At 54.3% G+C, this 13,430-nt stretch overlaps 1 protein-coding gene across 1 annotated transcript in view; it reads left to right on the plus strand.

Moving 5' to 3' along the window:
* Positions 1-491: 491 nt before the first annotated feature.
* STAT3 (signal transducer and activator of transcription 3) overlaps positions 492-13,430 on the plus strand; it is a 33,824-nt gene continuing 20,885 nt past the window's right edge. The window contains exon 1 of the mRNA XM_065422684.1: positions 492-511. The gene's annotated coding sequence lies outside the window, so the exon portion shown is untranslated. The remainder of the gene's footprint in view (positions 512-13,430) is intronic.

Below are 13,430 nucleotides of genomic sequence, written 5' to 3' on the forward strand. Positions count from 1 at the left end.
GTCCCCCATCAGGCCCAGTCCCCAGGTGCCCCCCAGGCTCAGCCCCCCATGTGCCACTGGCCCTTTAAGGGGCGGTGACAGCGGCAGCCCCGCCGCGCTGATGTCAGGAACTGCCCGGAACTCAGCTGAGTTTCCCGCATGGACATTCCCGGCACTTGCCGCTCCGCCCCGGAGCCTCCAGGCTGCCCTCTCCCCTGGCCCGGCCATGCGGCGGGAGGGGAAGATTCATGACGGAAGAGCCACCGGGGGCACCCCCCGGCAATTCATGAATAATAAACGAGCCTCGTAGATAAGAGGCTCTGATTGGCCAAGAGGCCACGTCCCCTCGTGAATAATGAGCAAATGCGGAGCGCCATTGGCCAGCGGAGCTGTGACGTATCCCGTGGAGGGGCGGGGCTGATGGGCAGCAGGTTTCTGGTCCGCCGCGGAGGGAGCAGGAGGCCGAGCGCCCCAGGCAGCCGGAGCCGCCACCCCCCTCCCCCCGCCGGGCCTGGGAGCCCCGTCCCCGCAGGTGAGCTGGGGAGCCGGGTGGGGGTCCCTGCGGGGATGGGTGCAAAGGGGCGGGGCGCGGGGGTCCCCCGGGGTGCTGCTCCCATGGGTGCTCAAGGCATAAGAGTGCGTGTGGGTGCTCCCCCCCCCCCCCGGTGCTTGGGTCAGACCGCTGGGAGGCGTAGGGTTGGGGAGGGCTGCAGTTGCACCCATGGGTGCTGGGGCCAGAGCGGGGGGCTGATAGCTGCTCCCATGGGTGCTGGGGTTAGGCTGCTAGGAGTAGCTCAGGGTTGGGGGAGCGGCAGTTGCTCCCATGGGTGCTGGGGTCAGCCCGGGGGAGGGGGCAGCAGTTGCACCCATGGGTGCTGGGGCCAGACGGGGGGGGCAGCAGTTGCACCCATGGGTGCTGGGGCCAGACGGGGGGGCAGCAGTTGCACCCGTGGGTGCTGGGGCCAGACGGGGGGGCAGCAGTTGCACCCGTGGGTGCTGGGGCCAGACGGGGGGGCAGCAGTTGCACCCGTGGGTGCTGGGGCCAGACGGGGGGGCAGCAGTTGCACCCATGGGTGCCCCTGTCTCTCTCAAGTCGCGAGCCAGGCAGTGGCTGTTCTGAGAGCGAGATTTAAAGGCACCAGAGTCAGGAAACGGAAAGTGGCGATGCCCTGGCAGCCGGGACCCGGCCCCGCTCGCACTTCCATCTTGTCTTGCATCAGCCTGGCTTGCCTGCTGGCTCTCCCCAGATCCTGCTGCAGCCGCCCGCACGCCTGGGCTCGTGTAGGTGGCGCTGGGCCGCAGTGAATGCGAGGGGCCCTGGGGTGCCTGCTCAGGGCTCCCTTGGGAGCTGATGGGGATGGAGGTAGCCCAGCCGTGCCTGAGGGGGAGCCTGACCCAGCCAGGCGCTGCTGTCCCTGTCGCTCAGGATCAACCCAGGGGTTGGATTCAGAAGCTGGGCCCAGCTGCTAAGCGCCTTTGCTTTGCTGTTCCCCCAAGGGCCACTGACTCGTCCCGCTCCCACACTCCCTCGCTGGAATTGGACTTGCTGGTGAACTGGGCACAAGGCCCCAGCCAGTGGCAGGAGGGGATGTCTCCTTGCACAGGGCTGCCAGTAGAAAAAGGTGTCTTTTGTTTGAGAAACTTCATGGCTAGCGCTTGTAAGCTCCCTGCGCCGCTTCTGTTTAGCAGCAGAGATGCATAAAATTGAAGCACATTGAAAAAGGCTTTTTATCCGGTGTCGGGGATTATTAGAATCGCCTTTCTTTTGACGAGGGTGTTGATGCTGGGTGGGTCTCATAGCCTCGGCCAGAAGACTCCACAATTTCACTTTTGTTGTTAGTTGTCCACGTTCTCTCTGTCCTGGGGCGCTAGGTCTGCAGCCACTGGGGGGGGCCATTTCTTGGCGCCCCAGAAATGAGCTGGGCACCTTAGAGAAATAGGTAAGAGCATTGTATTCGAAAGGCATGATGGAATCAGCATTACTAAGAGCGTTTGTGAATGCCACCACCTGGCGCTTTTACAACACGGTCTTGTGTCCCATGGGCGGGCGGCGAGTGAGCCCCCCCTTCGGGGAGGCTAGCCCCTAGCTCCGCCCCTGCCCGCCAGAGCAGGTGGCCGGAGGAGCCCTGGCCAGCCTGCCGCTAGGCCGGCCAGAGCCACCCTGGGCCACCAGCTGGCTTGAGCACTGGCCCAAGCCACTCCTGGCCGCTCCAGCCTCTGGCCACCAGCCCAAGCCCTGAGCTCCAGGCGGCTAGCTGGAGCTGAGCCCCTGCCAGCTTCAGGGGAGAGGGGGAGCGAGGGTGGGGCCACGGCCTGGGTTAGGGGAGGCTTAGCCTTCCCTGGCCGTCGATACCCACCGCCCATAGGGTTGCCAACTTTCTAATCGCACAAAACTGAACACCCCTGCCCCGCCCCTTCCCCGAGGCCCCACCCACGCTCATTCCATCCCCCCAGGGTGTGGGATGAGGCTCCGGGCTGGGGCAGTGGGTTGGGCTGTGGGCTCTGGGGTGGGGCCGGGGGTGAGGGATTTGGGGTGCAAGAGGGGGCTCCAGGCTGGGGGGTGGAGCTGAGGGTAGGGAGTGTGGGAGGGGGCTCTGGGCTGAGGCAGAGGGTTGGTGTGTGTGGGTGGGGTGCGGGGTCCTGGCTTTGGGAGGGAGTTTGGGTGTGGGAGGGGGCTCCGGGAGGGAGTTTGGGTGCAGGAGGGGGGCGCGGGAGTGGGGTGTGGAAGGAAGTGTGGGCTCCTGGTGATGCTTACCTCGGGCGGGGCTCCCAGAAGCAGTGACATGTCCCTTGACTCCTAGGTGGAGGTGTAGCCAGGCAGTTGTGTATGCTGTCCCCACCTGCAGGCGCCGCCCCCGCATCTCCCATTGGCTGCAGTTCCCGGCCAATGGGAGCTGCGGAGCTGGCACTCGGGGCGGGGGCAGTGCGCAGAGTCCGCCTGGCTGCGCCTCCGCCTAGGAGCTGAGGAACATGTCGCTGCTTCTGGGGAGCCAGATAGGGAGCCTGCCAGCCCCACCAACCGGACTTTGAGTGGCCCTGTCAGCAGTGCTGCCCGGGTCCCTTTTTGACAGGTGTTCCGGATGTAAAGGAGACACCTGGCAGCCCTACCCCACCCATGGGCCCTCCCACGAGTCCCAGTTGGTTTATTACAAGGAAGGAACTGGTTGGTATTGACTCAACTATCTGTAAAACATCCAGGCTCTGACCCTGAGCATGCCTCCCTCTTGCCAACCTCTGCAGTAGCTTTGGGGAACCTTGGGGTGACCGTGTTTGCTGTACATCTTACTCAGAGCCTTGATTATCAAAGAACTGCAACTGCTCTGCAAATGCAATCAGTGTAGAGATGGTCTTGTTAATTCAGTGAATGCAATTGTAGAGTTCAGTGCAGTTTAAAATGACATTTCTGAAAGCTTTGACTGTAAACTGCCTTTTTGGAGTAGATGGACTGGGGAATCTACAAACTGATTTAAGAAGCCAAACTATGGACTGTGACAAAGTTCCTCCTCTACCTTGGTGGGTCCTGCGCTTATTGGCAGATTTGCTCCCTTCACAGATTCACCCTGTGGGTCAGGAAACAGTCCAGAGACCTTCCCCTCTGGTAGAAGCTATAGTCCAGGTCAATTCCTCCTGTGTTTGATCAGGAGTTGGGAGGTTTGGGGGGAACCCAGGCCCGCCCTCTACTCCAGGTTCCAGCCCAGGGCCCTGTGGACTGCAGCTGTTTAGAGTGCCTCCTGGTACAGTTGCACAACACCTACAACTCCCTGGGCTACTTCCCCATGGCCTCCTCCCATCACCTTCTTTGTCCTCACCACCGGACCTTCCTCCTGATGTCTGACAACACTTGTACGTCTCCATTCTCCAGCAGTACACCTACTCACTCTCCGCTTCTTGCGCACCTCTTGCTCCCAGTTCCTCTCTCACACACACTTCCTCTCCACTGGCTTGACTGGAGTGAGCCCTTTTATAGCATCAGAGGGGCCTTAATTAGAGTCAGGTGCTTAACTGCCTCACCTGACTCTTAGCAGGTTAATTGGAGTCAGGTGGTCTATTAGCCTGGAGCAGCCCCTGCTCTGGTCACTCAGGGAACAGAAAACTACTTATCCAGTGGCCAGTATATCTCCCTTCTGCTACTCTGCTGTTCCCAACTGATCTGGGTCTATCACAGGACATTCAGAAATCTAGTTTTTATTGGGTTCTGGCCTTGAGCGCCCTGGTTTGAGCATTGGCCTGCTAAACCCAGGGTTGTGAGTTCAATCTTTGAGGGGTCCACTTAGGGATCTGGGGCAAAAATCAGTACTTGGTCCTGCTAGTGAAGGCAGGGGGCTGGACTCGATGACCTTTCGGGGTCCCTTCCAGTTCTATGAAATAGGTATATCTCCATCTATTATTATTATTTTATTATATTAGGATCCTTATGTCAGGAATTTCACAATGCTTAAGAATAAGGATTTCTAGCAGAGCTTGTGGAATCTTTTGTTAGAGGCATTGCATTAATATCGATCAACACTGCTGGGTTACTGAGATTATTGGGAATCAAGACTGAAAACCAGAAATGTTGATTCTGTATTTGGTCAACCCAAGGCTTAGTGAGCTGATTCATGTTTCCGACAGATGTGAACTGTGGGTTGCATTTTATTCTCCTTTGCTTGTTTTCACTGTGATTTTTTTTTTGAGAGCAGTTGCGAGTGTTTCTTGTGCTAGCTCAGATCTCAGCTGGACCAGACCTTTGTCTTTAGTAGTACACCTCTACCCCGATATACAGTAACATGAATTCAGATATAACGCAGTAAAGCAGTGCTCCGGGGGTGCGGGGCTGCGTGCTCCGGCAGATCAAAGCAAGTTCAATATAACACAGTTTCACCTATAACGCGGTAAGATTTTTTGGCTCCCGAGGACAGCGTTATATCTGGGTAGAGGTGTAGTTTTATGAAGAAAACTGGCACCTGGGGTGAAACACAAGGTCTGGGGTTCATGATGGTAGATGATTTTGCAGCACTGTGTCAGGGACTCTCTTCGGTCCTTACCTGGCCCCCATGACCGTAGCATCCGAGCGCCTCTCAGTCCCCCGGTGGGTGTATTCTCCCCATTTTACAGATGAGGCAATGAGGGACAGAGAGACTAAGTGACTTTCCCAAGGTTACTTGGTGGAGCATGGACTATTCCCCAGGTTCCAGGCTAGCGCCGAACAGCTGCACCATCCTTCACCCTTTCCTAAATCTCTGCATTGATTACTTTACTTTCTCCACCTCCAGGGTTACTTTTCTTGGCCATCTGAACAACGAGAGCCATATTCGCTCATTTGCCTGGGGCAACGGACTTTCTCTTTTACAGAAGAAGTCCATATGTTTTGTCATGCTACAGACAGCCAGGCAGAACTTCACCTGAGCTGGTGAAGTTCTATTCATCTCCTGCTGCAGCCTCACAAACCTGTCTGGGGGGACAAGGAAGAGAAGTTCATTTGAAAGCTTTGGTGGGTGGCGGGAATGACTCCTACAGACAGTTAGGACCTCTGCTGAGAGCTGGTCGGGAATTGTTTCACTCACTGTTTCTTTGTTGGAAAATACCAATTTATCAACACCAAAACGTTCTGATGAAAAGTTTGAGATTTCTCAGGTCCAGGATGGGAGGGAGGGAGACACAGACCCACCCCCTCCTAGCTTGGTGATTAAGACACGTGGGAGATCCAGGTATCCCTTCTCTGCCTGATTTGGAGGTGAGTGCCGGGAGAACCAGGCTTTTGGTTCTTTTGGTGCGTGCATGTTTCTCTTGCTCTCCGTTTTGTTCCAATGTGGAATGAAGCATTTTTCATGAAGGAGAATTCCTGTCTTCCAGCCTGCCTTACCCACAGCGTGATCATAAAGAAAGCTACAGGGCGTCATTCTCCTGGCTTGGCACTGTGGAGGAGTGAGACTCGCCCTGGAGCATTCTGAGAAAACGGGGGCTTTTTGGAGCGGTCTGTCTGTCCCCTGCAGCTCCCCCCCCCTCCCCCCAAGGAGGTCTGGAGCACAGATTGCACTGCATTGTTCCTCAGCTGCATTTCAGTCCCCAGAGCAAAGGTTGTTTGCAGGAGAGCGATTGGTGGCGTCTGTCAGTTAAACAGCACCTCTCGCTCACTACAGAGTGGCTTTCATGGGAATGCCTGCCAAGGCAGGTTATCAAGCATTCAAAGTGCAAGGACTGACCGAAGCTATTTTTTAACCATTCATTACCCGCCCCTGCCCTCCACCATGGCAAGACACCTTTGGAGTTTAATGATCCTTGTGGTTTTCCAAACCTATTCAGCTGCTAGGTTGGGGGAGAGAATTGTGCTCAGAAGTGTGTGTGCTATGTGACTTGGCTCATTTAATGCATCAGCTTAAAATGGCCTCCCACAATTTCTGGCACGGTGCAGTAACAGTTCAGGAAGTTGGGTCCCAAGTGAAGCATGCTAGGAAAAGAACGACATCTGGGAGCTGTTTGGGAGGAAGCCAGTCCTCCGTTAAGGCTGAAGTAATGTTCCAGTGTGTATTTCTTGTGCCTTTTGAGGAGAAAATTTTGCCATGCAGGCCTGTCCCCTGCTAGCAGTGATCCGAGTTACCAGGCTACCTGTGGTTCCCCCCCCCCCCTCCCCCGCGCACACCTCCAATGCTGCTATAGTGTAACCAAGGAAACCTGAGGCTAACGTTCTAGCATCTGTTTCGTACCTTTGCACGGTCTCTGTTTATTTCACCTAGTGCCGGTGTGATGTCAGACTAGATACTGGTAGCATGGTTACACGCTGGCTCTGCTCCAGAGATGAAAGGAAAGGCTAACCACAGAGAGACATAAGCCAGGCAGAATCGAAAAGGTTCATCCCTCAGGTCTTTAAACCTAGGCTGGGGAGACGGAGCAGTAGCAAGTCTGGGTTAGGTGCGTGAGGGACCCCATTAAAGGTTAGTCAGATTCAAGCTTTAATAATGCAAGTGACCAGAAGGCTGGTGAGAGATGGAGTAGCTCTTCCTCCTTTCTCGTGGGGCTTGTCTATGCTGGGGCTTTAGCCACCAGCACAAACCCACGCTGGTGCCAGTCACTACTCGCACTGGAGCAGCGCCTACAATTGTCAATGATAATGCAGCAAAGGGAGACGTGTTCAGTAAATATTTGTTTGGTATTTGGGGAGAAACACTAGATATGATCTAGTCGTCATATGATGAAACACTTTCAATTCCAGTAGTAGCTCAGAAGTGCGTTCAACATCAGCTACTAAAGTTAGCTGGTTTTCAAGCGGCAGGTCCCAGTAACTGGCATCCAAGGGTTTGAAAAGAGCTGGCTGTGGAGCTCACTAGACCATTAATGTTGATGTTTCAATAACTCTTGGTGCACTGGGGAAGTTACAGAGGACTGGAAGAAAGTTCATGTGACAGTATCCGGAAAAGGTAAATGGGCCAACCCAGGGAATTACAGGCCTGTCCGCCTGAGGTCGACCTCAGGCAAAGTAATGGGAATGGCTGATGCAGGACTAGATTAATATAGAATGAAGGGAGGGTAATGTAATTAATACCAATCAACATGAGTTCACGGAAAATAGACCCTGTCTGACTAACTTGATAGATATATATATTTTGGATGTGATTACAAGTTTGGATGATAAAGGGATTAGCACTGATGGCATAGACTTCGGTAAGACTTTGTACTGCACAACATTTTGATTTTAAAAACTAGAACAATACAAAATCCACATAGCACATGCTAAATGGATTAAAGTGACTGACTGGTAGGTCTCACTGTAACTGCAACAGGAAATCCTTGAGCGGGTGTGTTTCTAGTAGGGGCCTGCAGGGATCAGTTTTGGCCCTAGCTAGTTAACATTTGTATCAATGACCTGGAAGAATACATGACATCACTGATCAGGTTTGCAGATGACCCAAAGACTGGGGGAGTGGTAAATACTGAAGGGGACAGGTCATGCATACAGAGCCGTCTGGATCGCTTGGTGCAGGCCAACAATAAACATTTAATAGGCTACAGGCAAATGACACATCTAGGAACAAAGAGCGTCAGCCATGCCTACAGGATGGGGGACTGTGCCCTGGGAAGCAGGGGCTCAGAAGACTTGGGGCTCATGCTGGATAATGAGCTGAACATGAGCTCCCAGTGCAGCACTGTGGCCAGAAGGGCCAATACCATCCTTGGGTGCATAAGCAGGGAATTTCGAGTGGGGCGGAGGGCCTGTATTGCCTTTGGATTTTGCAGTGTTCTGACTGCTGCCGGGAATCCGGTGTCCTGTTCTCGTGCCAGCAGTTCAAGGAGGATGTTAATAAATTACAGCGAGGAGCCGGGAGAATGATACAGCTTGGAGAACGTGCTTTTAGTGACAGACCCAGGCAGTTCAAGCCATTTAGCCCAGCAAAGAGAAGCTGAAAGGCCGACTGGATCGGTCTGTTAGGACCTGGGTGGGGGGCAGAGTTTTGACGAGGCTCTTCCATCTAGCAGACAAAGATATGTAACAATCCCACGGCCGGAAGTGGAAGATGGACAAAGTCAGACTGGAGATGAGTCACATTTTTAACAGGGAGGGGAATTAACCCTTGGAACAAGTTACCAAGGGCTGGGCTGGATTCTCCATCCCTGGCAATTTTTAAATCAAGAGAGGACGTTTTTCTAATGGGGGCTGCCATAGTTCCAACAGGCGTTAATTCAGGGCCGGGCTGTGGCCTGTGTAATGTGGGAGGTTCAGACCAGATGATCACAGTCGTCCCTTCTGGTGTAGTAGTCCAGGACGCTCTGGTAGCTAGGGTGACCAGATGTCCCGATTTTATAGGGACAGGCCCAATTTTGGGGTCGTCTTCTTATATAGGCTCCTATTACCCCCCACCCCCACCCCGTCCCGATTTCTCACACTTGCTGTCTGGTCACCCTATGGGTAGCCATTGGCACAGATGCAGCCACTCCGGTGGCTAACTCCCCCCCACCCCCCCCAGGAGAGGAGCCCCTTGCATTCAATTCTGTACCCGCCTCTGGGCGGAGCGGCAGGAAAGAGGAGATGGCAAAGCTGCCCCCTGGCCAGGTGAAAGCTTCCAGCAGTTCCATCTGTGCTTTCCCGTCTGCTCCTAGCTTGGTGATGGGCCAGTCAGCTTAGCACATCCTGAATCCCCCACCCCCGGGTTTTGTTACCTGCACAAAATGTTCTGTTACAACTCAAGGGCACCCAACTTTACCCAGTTCCTAGGGCTCCAGGCGAAAAGCACCTAACTCTACTCCTCCGTGGTCTCCGGGCTCTACTCCTCCATAGGCTCAGAGCAAACACCCTTTCCCTGTGGACTCCGGGCTTAATCTTTTGTGGGTTTACAGGGTCTTTTACCAGTGAAAGAGCCTTACACAGTAATATACTACATAACCTCTATTTATTAACAATCACCAAAAACAGACTGCACACGCTACACATACAGTGCTCACCACTTCCAAGAAGACAGATGAACTTTTCTTGATGGCCAGTCAGGTCCATCTGGGGGATTCCAGTTTCCAGGGCTGCCCGGGGGGGGGGCAAGTGGGGCAATTTTCCCCAGGCTCCAGGCCCCGCAGGGGCCCCCACGAGAATATAGTATTCTATAGTATTGCAACTTTTTTTTTTTTTTTTTAATGGAAGGGGCCCCCGAAATTGCTTTGCCCCGGGCCCCCTGAATCCTCTGGGCGGCCCTGCCAGTTTCTGCACGGTGTCATTGGCAGAGTGTTGAGGTCTGGCAGCTCTGATCTTGGGGCTTTGTCCTGGAATTGGTTCCCAAAGAACTTCCTTTTGGACCCCAGTTTATATAGTGAAATTTGCATTCTTTTTAGCTGTACCTTAACCAGTCCTTATACTAAAATTTTACTAACCAATCCTAACACAGGTTTCAGAGTGGTAGCCATGTTAGTCTGTATCAGCAAAAAGAACAAGGAGTCCTTGTAGCACCTTAGAGACTAACACATTTATTTGGGCATAAGCTTTCGTGGGCTAGAACCCACTTCATCAGATGCATGGAGTGGAAAATACAGTTCTGTGTGTGTATATATATCTTCCTACTGTATTTTGCACTGCATGCATCCGATGAAGTGGGTTTTAGCCCACGAAAGCTTATGTCCAAATAAATGTGTTCGTCTCTAAGGCTAGGTCTACACTGCAGCGGGGTTCCGACCTAAGATACGCAACTTCAGCTACGTGAATACCGTAGCTGAAGTTGCGTATTTTAGGTCGGCTTACCTAGCGGTGAGGACGCGGGAAAGTCGACCGCTGCCGCCGACTCCGCTGCCGCCTCCTGCCGAGGTGGATTTCCGGAGTCGACGGCAGAGCGATCAGGGATCGATTTTACCGCGTCTTGACTAGACGCGGTAAGTCGATCCCCGAAAAACCGATTGCTACCCGCCGGATCGGCGGGTAGTGAAGACAAAGCCTCAGGTGCCACAAGGACTCCTCGTTCTTAATCCTAACATAGTGTAACAAAATTCTCTAACCAATCCTACCCCACCACCTTAATTAATTTACACTTAGCAAAATTAATTATGTAACAGACAGAAAAAATTAAAGAACCAGACAGAGACCATATGGATAAACAATAGGGAAGTGGGGACCATAATGACAAAACAATAAAGAAATGAGGATTTCACAACCCCAACTATTGATAAGTGATTTCTTGACAGACAGGATGCTGTCAAACTAAGTTTTCTTTTGCCATCTTAAGATCTGTTTCTGTGTCTGGTGATAGTGGGGACCATAAGGACGGGGTCTCCTTAACAGCCTGATATTACACTGTTTTAATGTCATTTAGATGGAATGGGAGGATGTGACTTCCTGCTTCTCAGCTAACGGCTGCTTCTCGGCTGCTCTTTTAATCTGGCTGCAGACGAAGGCCTGATCCTTACAGGGTGGGATCAATGCCTGCCGCAGGCGCCGAGCCCGGCGCAGCGTGGACAGAGGATTTTAACTCTGCAAATTCACCTGGAGACGTTCTTGTGACTGACCCTTTGGAAGGTGGCAGCCCCAGAGGCTCCGGCCGCGAGGGCCCCCGCTGTGCTGGCAGTTTCTGCCCCGGCAGGTTGACAAGAGGCAAGGGGTGAGCGGTAGATGGGACAGACAGGCGGGTGTGTGGGGAGGGGCACGGTGACCTGCTGCACCCTGTCCAGCATTCCCCACTCACCCCCCTTGGAGCTGAGGGAGAGGCTGAGGCAAGCTCAGCCCCTAGCTCTCCGGGGTGATTTACGTGGCCGACTATTCCTGGCTCCAGTTGGCGCCTGCAGGTCCTGTGTCCAAGGGGCTGATTTAGAGCGTGCGCGTGTGGGGCCTGCTCCTGGAAGCCGTGTTCTCTGCAGCTGGGCCTGCCTCGGGCTTGCCGTGGGAACTCGGAAGCATTTCGCAGCTGAACAGAAGCCCAGATTGGTTTGGGGCCCGGTACAGGAACTATTCCCGGAAGTGAGCCGTGGCTGACTTGGTCAGAACATCGCTGCCACGCTGCAGTCCGGGGATCTTGGTTTCGGGCTGCCAACACCCCCGAGCTGTGCACACAACTGCTCTCCAGGCGTCATCTGAGTAGTTTCAAATGATGTTTATGAAAGACGCAGTGGGGCACAGGTTCAGCTGTGCTGGAGGCTGGGTTTGTGTTTCCCTGTGGTGAGGCTCCTGCCATGCTCTGCGGTCTCCTGGAAGGTGTTCAGGGTGCACGTTCGCACTGCCCCATGGGCAGCGCTTCCAGGAAGCGGGTGTCCGGCTCTGAGTAACAGGGCAGTCAGACTGCTGGAGAGGACACGCCTGTGAGCACGTTCAGTGCAGAGGTTTGCTTTGCTCTCCACCGAGAGGCTGACGAGAAGGCCTTGTGGAGGAGGGGGCTGTACAGGACAGTGACTGGAGTTGCCTGATTACTTAATACACTTTTGGCCTGACCCATGTGGTTGTATCTAGACATCCCCCAATTCTATGCTGAGTAACATTGCAACCTATGCCGTGGTCGAGATCGGAATTCGGGTGATCTCAGGACCTGCCACTTAGAACCAAACAAGCTGGGCAATGTCTCGAGCAGGGGTCGGCAACCTTTCAGCAGTGCTGGGCCGAGTCTTCATTTAGTCACTCTGATTTAAGGTTTCGCGTGCCAGTCATACATGTTAATGTTTTTAGAAGGTCTCTTTGTCTAAGTCTATAATATATAACTAAACTATTGTATGTAAAGTAAATAAGGTTTTTAAAATGGTTAAGAAGCTTCATTTAAAATTAAATTAAAATGCAGAGCCCCCCCCGGACCGGTGGCCAGGACCCAGGCAGTGTGAGTGCCACTGAAAATCAGCTTGCGTGCCACCTTTGGCACGCCTGCCATAGGTTGCCTACCCCTGGTCTAGAGGGAGTGAGAAGTGCTCCGGATTCCCCGCACGCGTGCCTGGGAGCCATTCATGGTGCAGAGAGGAGGGTTGTTCTGTAATGCTATAAAAACACTTCAGAGAATCCAAGTGGCTGAAATCTCCATGCGGGCAGGCTGTAGTCCATGGACCAGCGAGGCTACAGAGGGCTGGCTGCTATGTATGTCTCCAGTGTCGTTTCCCACCCCATCCAATGGCAGTGAGCGTCCCGGGGCTGTTCTGCAGGAGTGTGAATGGGTGGGGAGGCCGTGCAAACACCTCTCCGAGCTGGCAGCCGCTACTAGGGGACACTGGTGGGTGCAGCTGTAAATCCAGGAGGCTGAGTTCTTTCCGGGACCCGTACCTGCCTGGTGCTGCTTGAGGCTCTGGAAGCAACGTGCAAGCCGAGGAATGTCACGCCCGCACTGCGCTGCATTTCAAGTTGAAGTGCGGCTAATAAAAATGCTGAAAGCCACTGCAGTCTGACCTGGTCCAGGGCTCCCAGCAGCAGGATCCCCTGGCTGTATCTCCCCCGAGGGATGCTACCAGAGGGCTGACAGCATCAGGGTGTTCAGAGCCACGCAGTCAGCCCAGTCGTATCAGTCTGCTATGGGCTTTGCTGCAGCTTGTGTGTGGGGGGGTGGGGGAGTTCTGGCATCTGCACGGAAGGGAGTTGCCGTGCTCCAGAGGGGCTCAGAGGCAGGCACGTGCACGGGGCAGCACCCGGTGGGAGTGTGGGCAGAGGTGGGAAGAAAGGGTCTGGGTCAGGAGCCCAGGCACTGGGCAGCGGGTGGAGGAAGAAGACAGTGAGGCTGGGCTAGGTTGGGGGGGGGGGGTGGCTTTTGCCTGCAAGGAGCCAGCCTGCCCCAGCTGCAGGTTGTCTTGGTGGAGGTGGGCCAGGCTGCTGGCCTGAGAGGCCTGGGAGGAAGGCTTGGGGCATAGGGTGGCCCTGTGGAAGTTGCAATGGCTGTGTGCCAAGGGAAGTCTCTGCCTGTTTATACAATAGCAAAAGCTTCGGGACCCTGGCGACATCGGCTCCAGGGTGCCCCCACCTGCAGTATGAGGACAGACTAGTTTGGAGAGCGATCGTTGCCAAACAGGTTACGCCTTTCCCCAGCTTGGGCTGCAGTCTCTCA

This window comes from Emys orbicularis, chromosome 25 (assembly GCF_028017835.1).
Source record: "Emys orbicularis isolate rEmyOrb1 chromosome 25, rEmyOrb1.hap1, whole genome shotgun sequence".
Taxonomy (NCBI): Eukaryota; Metazoa; Chordata; order Testudines; family Emydidae; genus Emys; species Emys orbicularis.